We start from the raw sequence: 24,493 nt of genomic DNA, 5'->3' as shown, positions 1-24,493 counted from the left end.
AGGTACGTTACGTTAGCGTAAAATTTGGCACTCACTGCTACTAATTTGCTAACCTAACGCTGCTACTATGCTTGTCAATATTTGTCGAAACTTTTGAAATGTAATTATGCCACTGGACCCATCGGTAGACTTTGTGAAATCGGAAAAATGTGTCAACATTACAAGTTAAATTAGCCAAGTATCATAGCAACGTTACGCAGCTTCACGGTTTGATAAAATCATAATAAAAAAGTAGTTGGGCACTAAAAACTTGATCATAATTGGATATCGAACGCTACCTGCAAGTGCAACTTGAATTTAGATAAAAAACATAAATCTGCAGAAGTGAAACCTACCCAAAGTCTTGTGCTCTCGATTTTAGCGGCACAAGAAGAAATCGCATTAGTTCAGAAAGCCGAGGTTAATGGAATGCAGCCCGAGACTAATTTATGTCTAATACAGTAGAAACTGATCGAATTTTTAAACGCAGCCTAGAACATGACATGAAAGAAATAAAAATAATAATTACCGTCATTTTAAGGTTAGGAACAGTCATGACCAGTTTAGCATAGATCGATCTTATGCTAAACTGGTCATGACTGTTCCTAACCTTAAAAATAGTAGGTATTATAATATAATTAGGACCTAGCCCAGAACTCTCAGAAGTAGTAAGGTCCTTTAAATGGTCATCAGCTGGTAGAAGCATCAAGCTTATGATTATCTGTGAATGGTGTGAATTTAGGCTCTGATCAACTGAGTGCACATAAACGATAATGTTTGCGGAAAATCAAGCACATACTATTAGATATTACATAGTGTCACTCGCCTTTTCAATCCCGTGACTGCAGTGATGGTTACGACATAAACCAGAAGGCGGGAGATAGGCTTACTTAGTTTAAGCCTGCTTAGTAAAAAGAGGACTGCCTATTATCTGTGAGAATGTCGCAGATAATTATTATAAGACGTTCCGGTGTTACAAGGTTTAACATCCGGCCGGTTAAGCTTGCATCAAGGTACTAACTACGCCATCACAAAAGGTATTTTTTTTAATAATATCCATCAAAGGCTTCAGAAATATTTTTGGAAGCTGCTGAAAATAAAACTTACGTAGGAGTAGGACGTAACGTTACGATTTATTTTAAACTGGTGCACCGGAAAATGTTTATTTGCTTATAGCGTCCACCTGTCACCGAAATAAAACGAATAGCAGGAACGGTTGTAGTCGGTTTTGAATACAATGATATTAATTTAGAGTATACTATACATTAACAAATAAATACTTAACAGCCAAATAAAATAATATTCAATTGCTTCGCATACTTATTCAATTTTCGGTGAACAGAATGCTTCTGGATAAGATAGGGAGTGTTATCGGAAGGAAATGTCTGTAATTTTCGAATATAACCATGATTTATTTATATTTGATGAACAAACTATTTTAAAGTAGACGTGTGTTTTATAACGTTCCGTCTCGCGAGCGCCAGGGTCAATAGGTGTTTGTCTACATAGGTGTCTGATCTAATCTCCTTGCAGTGTACCATTGTATCTCACTTTTATTTATATTTATTACTCGCTCACCATAGTAAATTTAAAATAACAAAACCAAACCCTTTTATCTTTGAAAACAATGGCTATTTTTCTAGCATTCCGGATAACTTACACAAACACTTCATCGGGTTCTTTGTTCGCCTTAATGGCAGAGCTGCTGAACAATAAATAATCTTATCTCTTTATCTTCGAAATAAAGTTGGAATGCACGGAGATGACAGCCAATACGATCGGTGCCCCAATTCAATAAAATATAAAGTTGGAAATGAAAACTATGATTAAGTAGGTCAAAACCTTTCGATAACTTGAAAATGATCTGAGCTGTCAACAGTATTAATAGATAAGCGAAGTTAACTTTCATCGTTTGGTTTTTTGTTAATCTAAAATCTGTTGTAAACTTAAAACGTTTTTTATATACAAAAGGAGCTTAAGCGCTATGTGTTTTTGGGAGATAAACCTTTTTTGGAGTACGTGACAAGAATGGATTGAAGAAAGTTTTCATTTCAGCGTTATATTGTATCTTTTAATCAGTGAAGTGGCGGAATAAATAAACCATAATGTGGCATTATCGCTGACAAAACCTTTCTCAATAATAATGTATCTTAAAAGGGATACAAACGACATGGTTCACCTTTAGCAATGAAAGATGCACGAGTGGAATTTGAGTCAACATCTTGAAAAACAAGTTACATTATCACCTGTCGATGTAGTGTATTCCGATAACCTTATTAAGAAATAAATATCCTTATTGGGCATTTGCGGGACACAGTTTTAAATGAAGGCAGATGTGAAGTTTTGGAGTCTTTTGCGAAGGTAGGTACAAAATTGAAATAAGTTGTTTTAGTAATTGCAGAAGTTAAGAGTTTAAAACAACCCTTTGCATACAAGGAGTTGTAAGAAAGGATTATAATTAATAATGAAACAAAGGTTTTTTTTTTCAATTGCAATGGTGCATGAGACTGTTAGTTTAATTTAGGAATAGACTGAGTTTTTATCACAATCAACTTAAATATTTAACGTCGATTTCCCCAATAGTTACAGCATTACTGATGGATGACTCTCATGAATTTGACCCTTGGTGGAGAATTGGCGATTTATACATATTTTTTTTACATTATAGATAGGTACGCTGGATACGATAAGACGCAACGCCTTTGAAGATGTTTGCCACTTGAATGTCAAGTCAATTTACTTTCCAAGTGAGTCATTTGCTCATTTGCAATAATATTACAAGAGTATCACGTGTTTATTTTGGCATTAGATAAGTTTGTTGTAAATCGAAGCAAATATCTGCAGGTGCCTTAATGTTTTATTGGGCTATAAAGAGGACAACTTTATGTTCGTTTTAAGTGTTAGTTTGTACCTATAACCCCTAAGTTATCTCTGGGTCTATTATAACGATTTTGAAAATAACTTCACCAGTGGAAACCATAATAATGCTAAGCTATTTATTATCCCGAGGAAGTGCAAAGTTATCCTGAATTTAATTGCGGGCGACAGCTATAGTTTATAGTTTCAAAAAACCCGCGTATTATCAAAGGAATGCATCCAACGATATCTCATCTCATAGAAGATAACATTTTTGATGAAGTAGTAGTAAACATGAAAATAATAAAACTGAAAATGACTATACTTCGTTTTTTTACCATTAGAAAGAAGGTAAGCGATCTTGACGTGTCTTTTTATTGAAGAAAACTTTTGAAAAATAATATAAGTCACACAGCAAATATGTAACAATTAGAAAGGACCATTTACAAGGATCATTTACATTAGTTTGGTGTCACAATGTAGTTACTGTTTTTTAACAACGTTTGTCAATAAAAAGACTCTTAAGATTGTTAACCCTTTTTCTAATGCTAAAAAAACGTAGTAACCAATCTGCACAATCCTAATTTAACAGTGAACAACAACGAATTAACTAAACAAGATAATACTGGTTGTATGAACTTAGACTAGTTAATAGCTGCATGAGTCACTCAGTTAATCAACTAAACTGTGGGTACATTAGGCACTATAAACGTTGGCTTCTGGTTCTGGACAAGTCAATGATACACGATTACTTCTACTTAGGAGTTCAAACCCTTCACAAATTGCCTTGAAAAACGTGTTCATTATTATTGCTTTCAAGTCGAGTATGCATATGTATTGTGTAATTTCTTGATTTGGTATATTTAAGTAATAAGGCGTTTTACTACAACAGCTGTATCGAAACACTATGAGCAACTAGGTACTCTTAGTCAGTCATATGACTCTTTATTTATTGCATCTGCTGTTTGCTTCTTAGCTCTACGATCACGTGTAATGACAAGTAAAGAAACCTACCGTAGAAGGTAGGTATAAATTGTTCAAATTATTTTTCGAATTTTCACGAGGATGATAATATCGTTATATTATTGCCATAAGTATGTTGTTCTAGATGCTAAGGATTCGCATTTACACAAGTGACGTGACTTTTAGCAGGTTTTGCTACAAATGCTATACATAAGCTGTGATTTTGTTAATTAGCGGTTTTCCTACTGGTTATTGTACTCATATCGAGAACGTTCGTTTGTTTACGCTTGGATGCCAACCTGTGCGAGTACCGCCACTGTCTCCGTGGCCGCCGTTTTGTCGGTGTCGGTTGCTAGTGCCAACCATGCGGGCCCGCATGACGCCCGCTCCGACCCGGCCTGCCACACTCGTCCATCAGACACTGACGTCTCGACCGCAATTGTAAAACTCAACACTTAGGGACACACCAGATACCCCGACGATCCACTTGGCTAACACACGCACTCACTCGGAACTTGAACGCGTATCCCACATAGCGATACAGTTATTGCACTGTTTCCTTAGTTGACATTGCGACAATCGTCCAATGTTTTCAAAACAATTACAACGATAACGCAAAGATGTAAACCGAGACGGCTGTCGATATCGAGATGTCTTTTTCCACTGTATTTTTATATAGTGACCGATAGTCTGAATAGACGATATCTTTGATAACTATTTGACAGTAATAGAACCTGAGCTAACCTTAGCGTGATAAGAACAAAAACAGCGTTAAGCAGTCCGTATCGTTCGAATGCCTTTACAATACTGGCCGGCGGCAGCTGTGCGGGACTGAGAAAAAAAGAGAAAGAACGATGGTCTGACGTAGCGCCGTCGGAGGTGTAGCCCCGTAACAGGCGATATTCTCGCAGGCCGAAAGATACCATAAACAGTTAGGAATAAAGCACAGTTTCCTTGACTCGACGTTGTACAATACTCAGCTGAGTCAGTTTCCTCGAATGTTGTGTGTGGAAATTCGAGTAGTGCAGTCATTGAGTGTAAAAGAGAAGGAAGCTCGACTGATCGGCGATTCCAGCCGAACGTATGCCGACCACCAAGGCCGGCTCACGTCACGTTTCGCGAAGACTAGACGTGCCTGCGTGCGTACTGCATAAATAACAATAATATGTATGTATATGTGCAGTGCTGCAGTTTGTTGCACTGCTTTAAAGCTACTTAAAACTTACACAGTTTTGAGGTGGTTTTGAGTTAAATTGTCACGAAATATTTTACTATCGTACCACTTCTGTAATAATAATACTCGTATTGCCGATAAGATCTACTATTGTCTGTTTCATAAGTTCTCCGTCCGCGTAGAAGTATGAAAAATAGTTTCTTTCTCAGACCTACGGAATATACACAAAAAATATCGGTCAAGCCGTTTTGGTGGAGTTTGGTCACAAACATTCTGACACGAGAATTCTATATATTAGAAAGATTACGTTTAATCATCATTACCTAATGAATTATCAGAAGAATAAACAGTCATTAGAAGCAATTATCAGTAACCAACAAGGCCAACAACTCAGTAAAATTGATTGAGGGGAATATTAAATAGAAAGTGGTAGAAATCTGTGGATTAGTAAGTTTTTATTTTAATAGTGAGAAAAAGAAGCAGGCGTGCATTGTTATTCTGCTAGATAGAGCATGTGGATATATGATGTGGATATAATATATATTCGTATTACGATGATCAGTATGCCGAGTGTAGCGGATACAGAAACCGGTGGTGATAAACTAGAGAAGTTTTCTCTCGCAGCATCCGTTTAGTGAAGTGTGACGATCCCGCTATTATACACTTAGATATTCGAAAACATATAACTGAGTCGCTTGCATGACTATTCGCATGTGAATCTGCGATGTATTTCTCTTTATGATCTACAATTGAATGTCATCACACAGTTCATGAAACGATTATTTATAGTGATTAAATTTTATTCACATTCAAGGTTTCTTAAAAAAAAAGCATTTTTTTACCACTTTCTTCTGGTTTCAATAACATTATATTATATAGAATATCTCTCCAAATTAAAAAAAAATAAAGATACTTTACATATATCATATTGAACCTGAGTAACGTAAATAGCCATGTAGAAGCTTTTTTCAGTAAAACTTAAACAACGTTTTACCATATAAACGTTTCGTTCGCACAATCAATAAGGATGAGACGTGGGCGGGCGGGTCAACGTCCGCCCAGGTCTAACGTTTACCTAGGTCCTTTTAAATAAGAACTGAAAAAGGCATTTTTCATCTAAGAGATAATTTATTATTCGCAACAATGCTTTTATACTGCTTCAAAACAATGTATGATGCTTCTTGACTCCATTAGGCAGTTCTTAAAAAGAAAGAAGAAAGAAAAATCATTTATTCATGATAGCAACAACACATGCAATGCACGCACAGGTTAGAAAAATGCAAACAAAAATTTTAACAATAAATAGAATCTTCTACAAAAAACCATGAAAATAATTTTCTACCAGTCCTGAAGTCGGTGCCCCAGGACGAGCCAGCAGGAGTGGACCTATATTCGTCTACCTCACCTACGCACTATATATTGGGCTTCAATCACTCCTGCTGGCTCGTGCTGGCTGAGGCACCGACTTCAGACTGGTAGAAAATTATTTTCATGGTTTTTTGTAGTCGGTTCTATTTTTGTAAAAAAAATTATTCACGCTTTTTAGTGTAAAAGATCGTCACCTTTTACGAAAAATTGCTTTTTCCGATGCAGAGACGTTCATTATTGAGGAATCCTAGTGCTTCATCACATCACCCGTTCCATTTCACCATATGAATTACGATGAGCTTAAATTGCTTCGCAACTGCGTACTTAATTGAAATTGAATCCGTGACGTACTTGTTATTGAGTAGTCGCTCCTTTGGTTAAATTTGGTCTTCATCGTCAGTTCCACTTCACCAAATGATGATTATCAAGAGCAAATGCACGAGTTACTCCTAAATATATCGAAATTATCATAGGCGTTCCTACAATATTTGAAGAGTTCACTCGATTTCCCTAGGATTCAATTATTAGATCCTAATTTGGTGCTTATGGGACCTATTTGAAAGCATTCTTAGACGAACTAAAAACATTTTTTCAAATCGTTTCATAAATGACGGAGTTCTGAGGTAACAAACATAAAAAAAAGTACAACCGAATTGATAACCTCCCCCTTTTTTTGACGTCTGTTAAAAATACATACATGTCGTCGATGTCGTAAGAGCTTTTATTTTAAACCGATTGGACCGATTTTGACCGATTTTCAAAATTCTTTTTTTATTCGAAAGCGTATTCTTCTGAGGTGGTCCCATTGTCACCAAGGCACGATCTGCGTATGGGATCCTAGGGAAATCGAGGGCAAACCTCAAATTTTATAGGCACACCTATGGCAATTTTGACATTTTTAGCATTAAGATGAGCATTCAGAAAGTATCATTTGGTAACCTGGGCCTGATGAAGAAGACCGTAGATGACCAATGGAACTCATTTTTCGTTTGTTAGTAGGTAATACTATTTGCAGTTTATGTGATTTTTTTCATAGTTATAAAATACATTAAAAAAACTTGTTAAAAGAACGTGTCAAAAAATAAATTGTCATTTTTATTTTTCACGTATAAAATATTAATAAAATTGTAACCACTCAAACCACGTAGCTGTGATTTTGTTTCGATGTTTTAGCTGCTATGAATTAGGAGAAAAACGAGTTTGAAAAAAAAATGTTAAGGAATCATATTTTTGACATTATCTCTGTGACAGTTCAAGATGCTAAAAGTTGGAGTGATTACTAGTAATGAGGCGACAAACAATTGACATTCACCAATTCAACTATTCCTCACAGGGGCCACATCTCCTTCCTTAGCCTGCTAAACCCTTTATATATACTGAGTATCAAAAATAACTTGAAATCTTATCCAGAACTAGAAAATTATTCCAAAAACCAGTAGAGGTGCCCTCAGTTATAATTCGGCGTATGGTAGTGCTGGGAACCCCTGTAATAAGTAGCATTTATGTAAGACTAAATATACCTAAACCTAAAAGTATCAAAACAGTTCGTTTCAACTTACCAGTCAACTCCACGACACGCTTTAAAATCGAAGATTGTGTTTGATTTACACCTCCTTCTTCGCGTATTGTATTATACACATATTGTATATAAAAATCACTATTTTTTTACTTTTAAAAATGCCATCAGATTCTGGTACACCTATACGTGTTTGACTGTTTACTCTTATTAGTAAATAATAGATATTACCATTTATTACACATCTAACATTTTCAACGAACATACGAAGTGTTAATACCCATCAAATCAAATTTTAATCTTGCAAGTCGGGCGCTAAAGGCTTTATTTGCGTATCTTTTTTAGTTTATCATCATTTGCAAGAAAAATATACCGCAAAAAAACTGCGCAGAAAGTTTTTTTTTCTTTAAACAAATTGCAAGTTCTATATTTCTAAGTAGCCACAGTTGATCATAAAATATACTCAGCTCATTAAATAATAGAGGTTGGTATTGAAACTGGTATAAATATCGTGTACATGTATTCTGTATAACCAGGTCCTACAGATAAACACTCGATTACATACTTGTACTAATATTTATTCTGTGACTCGATCTATAAACACGACTTCATTACAGCGTGTTCATCATATATTTATTATTGGACAATTCGAGCAACACGACTCCGTCCGATAGAATCACGATATGCACGTGCGTTTTTGTGAGGATATTTTCTATAAACCGTATACAATAAGACACATGCGTGTGATGACAACTGGTTTCAGGACTCGTATTTGAAAGGTGTCCATAAATAAATGGTATTAACATACCGTGCACGCATCTACTTTCTTTTTTATCCCAAAGGCGACTCGTCCAGTTTGTTAACATAATGTAAATGTCATTGAATGCCGTCCGACTGGTTGAGATGAAATAAAGTTTTTTTATCGAATACCCGATATCAGGCTTCTGGTGTAATTCTAGCTGCAAGTTTTAATTGCTCCGATGGTCAATTATTGAGTAGGTAGTTCAAAGATCGAGACAAGGGTAACATAAAACATTTATGAGTACTCTATTATTTTATAATTAATCTTAAGTTTTACAACTTACCCACGCAGTACAAAACATTAACATCTTACCTTACCTTTAGTCATAAAAAGTTAGACTAGTGTTTGTTTATAGAAAAAAATTGTCCTGTCCTTATGTATTTTTTACATAGTTTGGTATTTTTGTATTTTTTGTTTTAACTCCAAATTTCTTACTTTTACGGTCATTCCGTAAAACCATAACTCTCTTTTTCTGGTTTTTCTGTGCATCCATGTCTCAGTTTCTATTTTCGATGTCATGTCTTTGCCATGCAAAGACAAACGTAGTGGCAGAAGGCAAACGGATTTTAGGTTAATAGAAGCTTAACAAGAGTTAATACAAAAGGAGGTTGAACCACAGATAAAGCCATAGGAACCACGGAATGACAGGTACACCTTTTGACTTGAAGACACGAGAACACAGAGAGAATGAGTAATCCTTGTATTCAAATTGAGAAAAGTGATACTACGTTTATAAATTAGAAAACTAAGGCATCCAAGAATCGTAGTGACTGTGAAAGAAAATGTATGTCCTTGCGAAATACTCACTCAGTTTCGCCGCTACATCTATAACAAGGTACACTTAACGTCAAGTAAGACATTTTACATGTCGCAGAAGCTGAACGAAAGTGAAAGAAAGAATAATACGCCAAGTTTCTTTTTAGTTCCTTAACACTGGTTCTCGGAATGCGTTGTGGCTAGCTAGTTGCGCTTTGTTTCTATTTCCGTATGCGCATAGTATAATCTACAAACACACATTGAAACCAGCATGTTAATTTTACGGATTTTGTTAGATGGGTGAGGTGAGCTGACATTTGAAACTCTTTCATCGCATGTCATACGATTTGTTCCATTCTTTACAGTGTATTAAAAACTGAAGTAAATGAAACGCCCACATAGGTACAACCAATTTCTTATTCTCTGTGCCCTTTGAACTTTGATACCTATAAAACTTAGAATACAACTGTGGCAAATAGGTAAAACAATTTTCAATGAAGTGAAGCCTTTTCTGGGAATCCTGAACCGTCGCGGTCACAGTATCGATATAAATTTGTATGACTCATCCATCTTTAATATCCGTCCGTAAGCTCAGATAAGTAAGATCAGATACGGTTTTTTTTTCTGTAATAATCCTATGCTCTTGAGATTCGATAAGAACCTGATTCTAGAAATACTTACAATAATAGGGAACCAATAATACAAGTAGGTAGGTACTAATTTTTTTTCTCAATGTTTCTAACTTCCTACCTACTATAAGTAGAAACAATATAACATTTCGATTTTTGCTTCGAGAACATATTCATGAATTTTGCCGTGTATGCTGATCTCTTGTTGATCTCTTTACCAGCTATTCTTTTCTGTTTTTCTTTGTGTGGTACACAGTTTCAGTATCATTTGGGATAAAGTAGATAAACGATACTTTTTTACAAGCTTTTATTTAACTTGCCCTGTTTGATGTTGGTGTTAAAATACCCAAACCGACCAAAATAGTAAATTGTACAACAAGAGCATAAAACGAGCTATTTTACTCAACTTTACTCAAGACGTTCATATAGTACCCGAGAAGGCACGGCGAGGAGGGTGGATAGAGACGTCGAGGGGAAATGAGTTTAATGCTCGAGTTTTACACTCTTCTTTTCACTTTTATTGCGAGGAAATGAAATAGCAACAGTGGAAACAATTTTTCACTTACTATGTATCATTTATTTTTAATGCATTTCTATATAATTATATTTTTTCACTTTTATTCATTTATTTGGTTGATTTTAATTTTTATATAAATTAAAAATGATTAAAAAAATATGTAGAAACTTTTTTATTTGTGGCTGTTGACACCTAAATACCTTGGTCTTAGACGAAGATTTTATTTTATACACTAGCGTAAACACGAACTATACGAGCATGAGAAGTGAAACAAATTTTGATCCACTTCCAACGGTCGGATTGGCTTGAAATGAAGAAACCTTGTGTTAGTCATATGACAATGCAAGTAAGGTCAACAAAAAGTACAGTCAGCAAAAAACTCGCAAAAAAAATGTTTTTTTTTTAACATAAACTTATTTCAACATGCACACCTAGATGTTTTCACTTTTTTTTTAAGTTATTTTGTTGTGAAAGATCTTTAAAACTGTGTGAAAGGATATTTGGTTATCTCAAAGGCAGCTGGCAACTATTGAAGGAGGCTTTGGCCATCTGTCTCATCCAGCTGCCGCCGATCAAATAATTGCATCGGCTTTTTACAATACCCATACAACACGGTCTCTTACGGAGCACCTACTTTAAACAAGGGAGGCTGGTACAGTAAATTCGATTGACAAGCATAAGTAAATCGTTTCAAATTACTATTAGGAAATTAAAAAAAAAAAAATACGACATACATTTCGTATCCTTGAAAGAAAAATATTTCCTATCAGTTATCTATGTATATTTATAAGTAAAAAAGAGTTTTTTTATTTGTGTCTTATTTGCTTGTATTTAATGTACCTATGGGGTAATCTCAGAAACTAACTGAACCAATTTAATAAAAACCTTCACACTAATGAAAGCTACACTATTTAGTATCAACATAGGCTTCATTTTATTCTGGATAAGTGCAAAGTTCCATCGGTACGCTGATGAAGCTACTCTGGGAAACTGAGTAAGTTGTTTATTTAGCGAGTAAAGTAGGTGTGAAAAAGAAACATTGTTTCCAGCAACTCAAGCCACGTTTCTAACCATACAAAACGGCAACAATTTGATTTAACACCACCTTAAACAATATGGTCTTAAATCAATTCCAAATAAGCCCGTAGGCCGCGAAAGGTAAATAAATGTATGTACAGTAGAAAACTGTTTATTAGCTGCGCAGACGCCGATTCCACGCATCCGTGTTTAAGTTCTTAATCTAGAGTATCCTAAATATCGAACTTGTATCTAGCACTCCGTAATCTTCTTCTAGAATTTTAACTGTCGTCCGTATGATACAAGAAGAATGTAAAGGTAAATAATATTTAATTTTACATTTAGCATTAGGGCTAAGTATTCAAAATACGGTGGTAGATTTTTTTGACATTCATAAGTGCTTGTCATAGACTAAATTGAATAAAGATACTTTGACTGTGACTTTGAATACCCAAATGAGAAAGATAAATCAAATATACTGAGATATCTGTACTTACCTATAAAATAATTAGTTAGTCTTATATAATACCGGCAGTTAAAATGCTGGAAGATAGCGCAATTTTATCTATAAAAGTTAGATTTTGCCAATTTTTAAGCCTTTGCGGTGGTAATGCAGTAGCAAGATAACAGTTTGTAGTTCATTGATGTAGACCGACGCAAAAAAACGCCTGAATCCATAAATTATTTATGATTCTTTCTACCGTATCTATTTGTTCACAAGATAACAAGAAGTGAAAATAATATATTCTAAAACCAATAACCTATGTATTAAGAATAAACTGTTAGGTTATCTATTCCGCTATAGGATAGGTTCGTTAGATAATAAATTCAACCACAATCGCATTCAAACACCTTGTTCGCTCTTAAGGTCATAACTTCCACACAGCAGTGGGTCCCAGCCGCATAATAGCATTCAGGGGGCTCACAATGAATGCGTGTTTAGCGTTTACACTTAACACATTAAACCAAACCACAGGAACATACTTAATTGGAATTCAATCGCATCACAAGAGCCCAGTTAAGACGTAACAAACAACTAAAGAGTCGGTAAACGACGCAATGTGTGGAATTGACGATGTCCAATACAATTGACAGGCAGCCAGTGACCCCAAGGATGGGACGCAGTTATGCAGAAACTGCCAAGTCTTATAAACCAAATAATTAACAATCCAAGGTATGGAGGCAGGGATAATTGATAATAATCGAGCTCAAGTCAAAAAATCAAATTTGATATTGAGAAAAGTGTACAACTTATCCGTAGAAGTAAATTGATTTAAGAGTCGATGACCAACGGACGGACTTGGTTGGTTGCTTTCTGCATTAAGTATACAGTATGGTATACGACGAGCACGACATTTATTTGTAATGCAGAACTGCAAACATCCTATCGTTAGTTACGTCGCGACCCATCGCTAGTTACCCGTGAGAGCCTGCAATAACAATCTTAAAACAAAAGAACATAGCCGCATTCAATTTTGAAATAAAACACCGCATTATTATGATGTCATAGTATTCAAGGCGATGCATAATAGTGTATTTTTTAATTGACCACTTTCAAATTTCAGGAAGTAACAGAACGTAAATGACGCGTTTTCTCGAGTCATTACGTGCGTCTCAGTAAATAATGGGCGAAGCGAAGTTCCTGTGAAATCACTAAAAATATATTTTAAGCGTCCACTTGCATGAGCGTTGCAGACGTTAAACCCTGAACGTCTTTGATGCACGATATTGTTTATTAATGGGGTATAGTCAGAGGTGGGTCTTTGAGCATCGTCGGGAAATAAGCTAATGAAGCCACCAGACACATACAACTTAAGTAAACAATAACCTAATTGGATGTGTTACACTGTAAATACGTGTTTGCTCCGCGCAAATCAGTAATTCGCGCAATTTCTTTATGTTTCGTCGAAGTTATCGAACATTCCTAGATAACAATTGCATTGCCTACATCAAATAATGATTGCTAAATTCTGTAACGCACAGAGACGATGACAAGCAGTTTTATTTGGCTTGATATGATATTAATTTCATCATCTGCCGGGTTGATTGACTGGCGCCCGCGCTGCTTGCTGCTTGCTGCCCGGCCCGCGACTAGTTACCGCAACGTAACACTTCCCAGTTGGCGAGGCGATGAATTGAACGGGAACGTGGGCGTACCGACAATTAATCAACATTATTTTCATTTTATTTCATGATATCCGAGAACAAACTGCAATTACTGAGCGGAGATAAAAGGTTATATCATCAGCAATCATACATTGTGTAATTTGCAGGGAAAGTATTATGAGCACAATCGCCAAACTAAAGTAGCGCACCTTTTGTCGGATTAGAACACCATGTTTCTTCTGTTTATGTAATGCGTATGAGAATCGTACTCGTTTACACAGATCTATAGTTTTTGCATCGGGAACGAGAACGGTGCAAAACCTGTACACGACTATAATATAGGTATATTAATGTTCACAACGGTTCTTAATAGAAATATATTATTATACTTTTCCACTTGCGTATACATAATGCATTATGCATGTCGTGCGTCAGAGCTATACACAAGATATTATATACAGTAAATTGTACGCAAAAATAATGAATACCTATCTTTAGAAAAAAGAAAATAACGAATACCGTTAAAAATTAACATTTGTATTGCAGCATCCGAGTTGCTCTTCAGTCCTGATCTGCATCGGAGATGAAGCAACTTGATGAGATTTTAACACGGCATGTCGGCGTAAAAATGACGAACACGAGATCGAATTAAACAAATCGTTGTGACTCCATCCATCGACAGACATTTGCACAGAAGTTTATGCTCTAGTTTCGCATAATTGCATTGCACTTGTTACGCGAAACGCGGCAATAGGCCTCCGTCAACCATATGGTATTAGCCAAGGCATAACATAAAATTATGCGTGAATAATTGTTAATAATTGTATGCCTCTTTCCATGCTTCGGTACGAGTACAGAACGCAATTAGATATGATAATATTTGACGGGTTGCATAGTGTTCATTGTAAGCGTTCGCGATGTACGAAACTGAGTCTATCATGCGAATGAAGACATACATTACACTATCGGCTTGCTACGATATTATTATCACAAAATTACGATATTAGCATGTCAGAATTTGCTTTTAGCTTGAATGATGGTCGTTGCAGAACCTCTGCCTATCGTAAGCGCAACATTTAACGCATTGCTATGCTCCCTAACTTAAGCAATTCTTGTTAACATGCCGCAAGATAATCAATAGTTAGAAGACAACAGTCACCAGCCAGCTTTATCTGATGGCATTGGGTACCGCGCATCGGTGCCTGCTCCCGACATCACCGCTTACAAACTGTAATATTTTGTGTAGGTAAATGCCTGTTTAAAATTCATAATTCGACGTGTATTTTGCAATGCTATTGGTATTTTATTGGATGACGTCAATCGCAATCGGCGCGGTATTGGGTTTAGTTAGGTCAATAACATTTCATGAGTATGTTTAAAATTAATTTCAGTTCAGTTCAGTGTCACGTAAACCAAGATTAAACCTCGTCACTATCGATATTATGATGTTTTCTTTGACTGGTGTATGAAATGTAACGGTAAGGTAAGCGAATAGGTTCCACCTTGGTGAGCGAATTAGTTTACCGACTGTACATGGCCAGTATATCAGGCTACAACAGCGTAGGTAGGCAGCTAGGTAGGTAGGTACAAAATTGATCAATCAATCAAAGCATTCTTCTGATGACATTAGCTCGAGGCGACATACAGTTTAGATAAAAGTGATCCATGTATTGCTTCACGACTCGGGTGACTCACAGTTCATTACCGGTTTACTGATAGGCAATTTTGCAACGTTGAGGTCAAGCAACTTTGGGTAAAACTACTTCCTTGTCTTTTAGTATGTAAGTAAATACCTGTAAGAACTTTTTTAGGCGCAGCACGTGCGAACTACAAAAGCCTCGAGCCGAGGGCGGAGTCACCGACCGAGCGTGAAGGCCCAATTATTGCCCTTCAACATGGCAATGAATCTCGACCAAACCAGTTTTGTGAGCATCAATCGCGCATATTATGAATAAACAATAATTAGCTATTAATAACAAGCATTATAACGTGCGACAGATGATGAATGATGCGGATCTGAATACCGTGGAGAGGTTTTAGTTATGCGTTTTAGGCTTGTCAAATCGCGCCCACCCCAGTATCACTCACTGCATGTCGGGTCAAAGAGGTTCTTTCGAAAAAGTTTCACTTTCTTTTGGTCGAATTAAGCGTGGGATGGGCGTGACGCGTGCCCGCCGGGCTGCGCCTGCGCCGCCCGCACGCCGACTGCACACTTTCCCTGTTTTTATGGGAATCTCATGGGGCGTCAATGATATAACAATATTGTGAAAGCTAGTGAAAACTGGCTTGCCAATAAATATTGCATTTGGCTGCAGCTTTCTGTTGCATGTCATAATAATAGTTTTCGCCGCTTGCATGCGCCTCGCAGGAAATATCTCAGTGCACTGCACAGTGCCTTTCTGTCATTTTATTTCATCTCCCGACCGGTCGAGGGCGTTTCATGTTTGCATTTGACTGTCTTCCGGGGCTTTATGACCCATGTTATAGCATTCCTTGGAACAGCAAAACTATTAGCGTAACTTTAGTTAATGTACCTACTTGTACCTACTTTAACGCTTGCTTATCAAATCAATTTTAAACGTCTGCGTGTTTCATCCACTCTCTAATTATTAGCCGGTTGTTAACTCAGCAAACATAATTTATAGTAATTTACACATCACTTTTAGCAATCTATCACTCGTTTCGTTCAAGGTCGGAAATTAATCTTCCGACAGCTTTCAATTTGTATAAAAATACTCGGACCGACCTTCTGGAGTGGGTGTTCGGTGGTATTAGCATTGACACACATGCTGGCAATTGCAGCGACATTCTCGCCATTTCGACTGAGAACAATTACAATAATGGGTGGATGTGGAAACTTAGCATTTGTCTTGTGCGATCGAGGTGTGCGACTCGTAACAATACATACATGTGCAATCTTGAACCAATAGACAACGCAGTTTTTTTATATATTCAGATGTGTTTTGACTCACAATGGGTACTTTGTTGAAATCGATATCAAGTCAGCGTCAAAGGTGTGGCAATTGTGCACTTGGTCCCATGTTGTCTGATCGATTATGTACAAGCTATTACATTCCAATGTTTTAAGTTATTAAATAGAATTGGATACTTTTACTGCTTATTGAGCTTTAAAGACACCGTAAATAAAAATACCGCGCTGGTTTACTCATTGGTGCGTACCTACCAAACATACTTTTACGTTTGGCACGCACTGCGATTAAACGCAAGCGGTTTTAACACAGTCTCTTTCTCAAGCGATACTCTGACGAGGAACGAGACGCTAAAACCGTTTAATCGTAGTGTGTGCTAAGTCTTAATTGAAACTGAGAAGAAAAATTCTAAAGTTGCGTTACAGTGCATGCCCGATAGAGTTTAGATACGAGCTTGTGAGCGCCGTCTAATATGGGCCTAAATAATTAGCATGATATTTCAACAACTGTCAGGTTCCCACCTTAAACGGATAACATCTGTCTGTTAGTGACGTTACGGCTATCCGAAGCCAATTACAGTACCTACTAGACTTGCCAGGTCAAGTCTGCACGCAATCCCATTTGTAACAAGGCCGGCAGAAGCTCCATACTAGATATATGATGCTCTGTCTGACACATGACGGTATAATGAGGGTATGGTAATAATGAAATCAATGAAACTTTATCTTTGCTGCGCGATGAAACCGCACCGTGTCGGATGACTGTTGAAGGCAAATCAAGTTAATTCTTATGACAGACAGTTATTATTTTTCTTGATATAAAACTTTGATTTCATTCTAAATCTGAGTCGTCTTCTGATCGTAAGTGAAACGTCGCTAATCACTCATTTGTTATACGGTATACACGTAATAGCGTAAAGTATGGTTATTTATTTCAATAAAGTCTAGATTTATCGACTTGTATGATGATTATTGTTTTTGTATCGTTAACTTTAACTTCATTAATATTAATCGGTAAACAATTTGTTTTACTTATTTGTTGACACAGTCGATGGACTACCGGTTACAAATGACCATTTAATTACTTACCGGTACTTTACGAGCATAAGTCGCTCATTGGCGATTGTATTACACTAATTGAATGTAATCACGATCATGTTTTTGTACAATTAGTGGAATGAAAACATTTTCTTTTATAAAATACACTATCAAGTTGAGTTAAAGGTCTCCAAAATAAGTCCCTTGCGTTATATTGTGAAGATTTTGCAACAATACCACCGTGATTAGTGCAGTAAGCACTGTCGCACGATAACACAACAATAGCGAGTGGAAACACTAATTTGGCCATTGTATCAAGCGACTGGCACGTGTGTAAGTGAAATTTGGCAATGCACTCAGAAAGAAAGTTTACTTTGTGAACTCGTCATTTCGCGATTAAACAAACGAGTTTTAACACTCATCAAGAATAATATTTAGCCGATGCTGATGCATTTGGCGGCTCGAATCAAACCGGCCATAAGTGGTATGACGTGATAAGTGAGTTTTGATGGCTCGGAGGTAACGAGTGAATTGAAGTGCAAGGCATATGTAAAATTTGTAATGGAGTGGAAGCTGTCGCTGGACGAAGAAGAAAGTGACATGGTGACCCGCTTATCCGCCTTCGAAGAATCGAGAGTAATTGGATGACGTCCATTGACTGGACTGCCGCGCTCGCAGCTGACCTTAGACATCCAATAGAAATAAAAGAAACAATTACACATATCGAATAATTGAATCGCATGCCTAATATATTTTGTATCAATTACTAAATTACATGGCAAAGAGCTTACAATTTGACAGAATAAGTATTGGGTGCAGTCTAAAATAGTGTTTCATTAGTCAAATGAACGACCCGTAGTCACGGAACGCGTCATCGCGGCAGCCTCCGGCGGAGAAATTTTGCAGTTTTATCACTAATTTGGTCGTCAATGGGAACAGAGTGAAAAATACATGTTATGTATAATGTTACACGTTAAGAGAAGCTAACACCTGTCATATTTGACTGTTATTTAGTGAGGTACATGACGAAAGGTAATTTAACAGTGATCTACTTTCGTAATTGGGACTGACAATGTCAGATTGTGTAAATTCGGTAATAGCCGAGATCAGAGTGCGATACTGGGGTCTGTCAGAGTGATAACGTGTTCATTTGTCAGTGGGACAGTTTGTTGACTACTATTGCGTCTAACGGTGTTAAGTAGGTACCCGAGGTGGACAGGTAGGTAAATAAGTAGAGGTGTCGAGTACCAGTCTAGTTTGACGTTGCTTTACAAGTTTCAGCTTTCTGAATGGTATTAATTTAAACGACTAAGTTCACTGAACAGTAAACTTGATTTTCCTATAAGTTTCTTCATCTGATGCATACTATAAGAACCTAGTTTTATTGATAAAACAATGAAACCTTGATTTTGCAGTATTTAATCCTACTGACCCCCCTAATATTCTAAATATAGGAAAGTTAGCAAGTTTTTTTTGTTTCTTTGTGGTACAATCACGCGTAAACAGTTGCACAAATTTGAATGGAATTTTGCAAATAACAAGTCTGTGCATATTAACCTTTTTTCACGCCCCGCGAATTTAGATGTGCTACCACAAAATAAATCATAGTTTTATGTTGTTTACCTATGAGAGATCAATTTAAAAACGAATAATATTTTTAACGAATTTAAATTTAGCTAGGTCGAATATTTGTGTACATTTGTGGTTGCAGCAACCACATATAGATGCACTATGCCTGGAAGAGGATTAAAAGGTCATAGGTTAAACTCGATAGCATTCCCATAGCATACACCAACACTGGTAGGATTTATTATCAGTGAAGCAGGGTAGTTTTTGTAAGGATCAAGTTACACTGTGACGCGTCGCGTAGCGACGCTGCATATTTCATTGAGAGTATATGCAAAGATACCAGACATTAGACGACCAGATGGCCTAGTGATTAGAGAACCTGACTACGAAGCTTGAGGTCCCGGGTTCGATTCCCGTGTCGGGGCAGATATTTGTATGAAAAATACTCTCTCTTTCAGGTCTTGGGTGTTTAATATGTATTTAAGTATGTATCTATCTAAATAATTATATTTATCCGTTGCTTAGTACCCATAACACAAGCTTTGCTAAGCTTACTTTGGGACTAGGTTAATTGGTGTGAATTGTCCCGTGATATTTATTTATTATTTATTAGGTTGAACCTGAATCTATCAATTTCTAGGTGGAGTAGTTGAGCGTAAACTGCTTTTGTATATTTAATCAGCAGTTGAATAAGAGCCGCAGCCCGTGGTGTGTCTATAATGGCGGACGATCGGATCGCAGCGCGCGCGTCACGCAACACATTGCAGGTACTTTCGCCGATTAAAAACCGCTGCGTAAGATTCCGTACGTGACAGACGTAAACGCAGTGTTGCTAGATAACAATAATCGATTATCCGTAAGTTATAAAATATTCGTGATCGAAATAATGCAACGAGCGAACTGTTTTTTGGGTTCCGTACACAAAGGGACCTTATTAATATTTAGGCAATGATGTCGTCCATCTGTCCGTCAGTCAGTCCGTTCTACCAGTATGAGCTTTTATTTTTGTGAACCGTAGTCGTTTTAAAATAGGCAGACAGTCGGATTACATTGCAGTCGATCTAGCAATTCAGTTTCAAAATTAGTAACAAGAATAAGAAAGTATGTCCCCAGATCAAAAAACGTGTTTCATCAATTTATTTTTGTTTGCTCTATCGTAAAAATGGCAATACATGCTAAGCACACAACAGGTACCATTTAAATGTTAACGAAGTTAGTCGGGATGTTGGCTGTAAATAATAATATTTATGAAGATTCTACAACGGCTTAGCTCAAGCAAGATCCAACCAAATAACATCGCGGCAGCCGAGTTAGTAAGTGTTTCTGGCAGCCCGCTTAGCGCTTAATCTATTAGAATTTCTAAAACACCTCACGATCCGTCAAATGGTGACGGGTGGTGGTTTATTTGTAAGCGCGTTGTTAAACTGACACCAAAATAAATAAAGTCGCGCTTTGAAAACTTCCAAATGCAATTGGAGCTTTTTATTACTATTTCAATAGTTTGGTGTTACAAATTGGTTCTTTGAGAACTTGTGACTTTCTATTAGAATGTCCAAAATAATGGTGCCGATGAAATCGAACATCATGAAAGAAACAAAATATTGAGTGTATGACTGTAATTATGTAATCAATTTGTAAACTACAGTTATCCTTGAATTTTTTAATGTCAAGAAGAATTCCTTAAGTATATAGTTACTTAGGTACTAGGTAACAGGCTGCAGTACGACAATTATCAGGGTAAGGCAGCGTTTCCACCAGAGATATGCGAGAATGTGTTGCTAGGAATATGTTTTTCATAAGCCAAAAGAAACGCTTCATTTACCTCGCTTCGCTCCGCTCAGCTGTTTCCACCAGAGATGTGTTGTGCGAGGATGTGTAAATGAAGCGTTTCTATTGGTTAATAAAAACACATCCCTCGCAACACATCCTCGCACTTTCTTGGTTGAAACGCTGCTTAAAACAATCAGCTAAGCTAGCCCGCTGTCATATCAATAATGTTCTCGCCTTCTGACATTGCAATATCCTTCTTGAGATGCCTGTATGATAATTATACAAATCAATACTGTTTTTCATTGGGCAGTCGTGTAAAAAATATCACGTAATCAATTAATAAATGAAATATGACAGGCATAAGCAATTAAGATGGGCTATTTTTCGTTGAATAATATAATTATCATTTTCTATCAACACAAGCATTATTACTATTAAAATTATCTAAATTTATATCGAGCAACAATGGTGTCGAGTTCAACAAACATATAAAGAGTTAATCTTTTATTAGTGGTGCAGTGTTGTCATTAAGCTAGTTGAATAAAGCCACACCCAGTCACAGTCACGACACTCACTTGCATTCAACGTCGTACTCAGAAGCACCTGGGTCTGGCCTGGACATTACGTTTAGTGCCTAGTCTATCTGAATAATCACCATGGCACGCCCCTCTATAAATCCCAAGTTAATGTTGTTTTGCGTATGTTTCATTCATTAATCAAAATCCTGTTCTGTTACAACCAGCGCCTAATTAAATGAAGGCAAATGTCATAGAAGGAAATTGAATCTTGAAAAATATTTTGATACAAATATTCTCATGTTTTGAAGATTAGTTTACACATTTTCTACGGGATAGGCGCGTGTGTCATGATCACGGGCAACTCGGAAGCTCAAGTAATCGTGGCCTTTATCACGTATATAAAATGTCTAATACGATCATGAGTCGCTAAACTGGGTAGTACATTTCATGGCATCTTTGGCAATGAGAAACTACGTCATATCAGACACCGCCGTGTCAGACACCAATGACTGCAACCGCGCGCTCCTGAATGGATGCTACATTATCGATAACTTCACTTTCTCTGACGAGCCGTAAAAAAAAGATCGATAAATCTTTACGCACATAAAGTCATTCATTTCATTTCCAAGGAGCGTATGGTTACTCGTAACCACCGAGCGGATTATTAACTTCAATCAGCCATCGAGAGAAACTTAACCGGAAGATTGAAAAGAAATCGATAGTGATTTCGTTAAGTCAATTTTGATCGTCGACCTTTTCACTTCACACGGAGAAAAAAACAACACATGTACTGTGGCTATTATTAAAGATCGTGGATCGCGATGTAGAGGATGCATATAAATTGAATGGGCGGATAATTATGTTGGGGATATGAAATCAATTGCCGCTGTTTAATTTATCAATGGCCGATTTAAAATGTCATGTATATCAATCGCCTGTTTATTCAGCATGTTACGTAAACTATCCCTTCCAAAGCTTATATTAATTGTGTAGTTTGTAACAACGAACAGTTTCCTAATACGTATAAATAGATGTATGGATACCGGGGCAACGGTCAGCATGTCCACTGTACTGTTTATTGACAGAATCAAAGTATCAATTATTCGGTATCACGAGACAATAGAGTTAGGCAATACAATCAGTACAATACAATCTGCAAAAGATAGTATCAGTTAAATTGGTATAATGTTACCAGAGAATTCGTGAACGTTAATGCTCGTGTGCACATTACTAAGCCGAAATATATACATTACATTATATACAACGGGCAGACTTTTAAAGTGGGCTTATTGAGATCTTTTAGACAGTAGCAAATTCAATAAATTGGCAAATTTAGCCGACGTGACACCTCCTTTGAATAATGACTTAGATCACCCCTCAAGGTATTGTTCATCATCTGCACGGTTATGAAATATTATACTAGAATATGAAAATAAATAATAGTAAATTAGGTTGCCCAAAATAAGCTTTATATTAAGCTTTAGATATTCCAACCTGTGGCTAAATAGAGCGCGCCGGTGTGTATAGAAGCGACAAAAACTCTTCAATATGATGCTTTTTTAGATCCAACCGTGATCAAGCCTTTTGCTCTCTTTGAGACTGTTTTTCTCGGTATAAATTAACTTTCTGCGTAGGTATCACTTTCCACCAATTACCTTGGTTGAAAGTCGAAGGCCTTCTAAATAGATTGCTAGCGCTGCTTGGGATTATGTTCGCGACTATAAAACAGACGGGTTGGTTTGATGTAACTTAAGTCTTCTGTAAACATAAACGTGGGTCATTTTACATTACATTACAACAACTGGCCACGTTAAATATCAAATTAACCTAATAGGTAGGTACTGGTCTCTCGGATTGATAGGTCTGCACTAACATTTCCAAAGGGTTATTTCGTATTTTTTTCATTAAACGATAGTTATTGTCTGCAGCCTGCACCCAGTCGCGTGCTAAAAAAGGGATGGTCTTTTATGTACGGGTCAGGAACTTTTGGGTGTGCCGAATAAATAACTAGTTCACTGCTATTTATCGCTATTTAAATGGGTTAATGTTACTCGTGTCACCTAGCTACCACCAAATTTCATGTATAGGTTTAACTAATTAAATACGATTAATCTTAACTATAATTGATTAAATGTATGTTCCTTCTAAGCTATTACCTATAATTATTGACGTATGAGATATACGCGATTGACAATAAATTTTTGCGTTGAAACATTACGGAGATTTTTCACAAACTCTTGACGAGTACTTTGGTAACCAGGGGCATAAAGTACAGTCAGAAAAAAAAATATTAAATAATTTTAAGAAAAACTTTTACTGAACTGTTTACGGAACCCTTCATGTACGAGTCTGACCCGCACTTGACCGATTTTTTGTACTTAACACCTAATACATGTAATATTTCCCGAAATCCATAGATTCGTAGTTATGTAACATTTTAATCATCTCGCCAACAAGGATCTACTTGTCATACATTAATCCAGAAGGGATATAAAACAGGCTTCGACGTTAAATTACTCGCTTCAGATTGCCACAATTAATAGTGATACCATATTAACTCGTTGGCGTGGCAGCCAGAGTGATCAAGATTGCTGCTCTGATCATACAATTAATAAAACATGAAGGATTTACACATACAATGAATATCATAGACTTTCAGGGACCTGTTCATTTCTTTTATGATACTATGTTACGTGTTTTTTTTACCCATTTTTATAGTTTATGGTTTAAACCATAATTGTAATAGTATCACAAAAATACGTTTTTTTTTTTCACATTTGAGTCGGTTCGATTTTCAGACGAAGCAAGTTTTTAGAAAATCAATGAATGCAGTATTTCTAGTTTTTATTTTAATTCTTCTCTGTGATTTGCGAAGATCGAATAAAAATATTTATATTTCTATTTTACTTACTTTTAAAAATAAATTAAAGTCTCATTCCAGCAAAATATCCTATCTACCTACCATATTTAAGGTTTCCGATCATGT

General features: G+C 36.5%; 1 protein-coding gene across 3 annotated transcripts in view; it reads right to left on the bottom strand.

Annotated features, from left to right (window-relative positions):
* The window catches only part of jvl (javelin-like), an 82,397-nt gene that overhangs the window by 43,990 nt on the left and 13,914 nt on the right, over positions 1-24,493 (bottom strand). Inside the window, exon 1 of one of the 3 annotated variants that reach the window (XM_074093640.1) lies at positions 4,098-4,621. The exons of the other annotated variants lie outside the window; for them this stretch is intronic. The gene's annotated coding sequence lies outside the window, so the exon portion shown is untranslated. Of the gene's footprint in view, positions 1-4,097; positions 4,622-24,493 lie in introns of those variants that run through there. 3 annotated transcript variants of the gene reach the window in all.

Source organism: Choristoneura fumiferana, chromosome 10, assembly GCF_025370935.1.
Source record: "Choristoneura fumiferana chromosome 10, NRCan_CFum_1, whole genome shotgun sequence".
In the NCBI taxonomy this organism is placed as follows: Eukaryota; Metazoa; Arthropoda; class Insecta; order Lepidoptera; family Tortricidae; genus Choristoneura; species Choristoneura fumiferana.
Note: the sequence above shows the minus strand (reverse complement) of the source record. Positions and strands in the feature narration are given on the sequence as shown.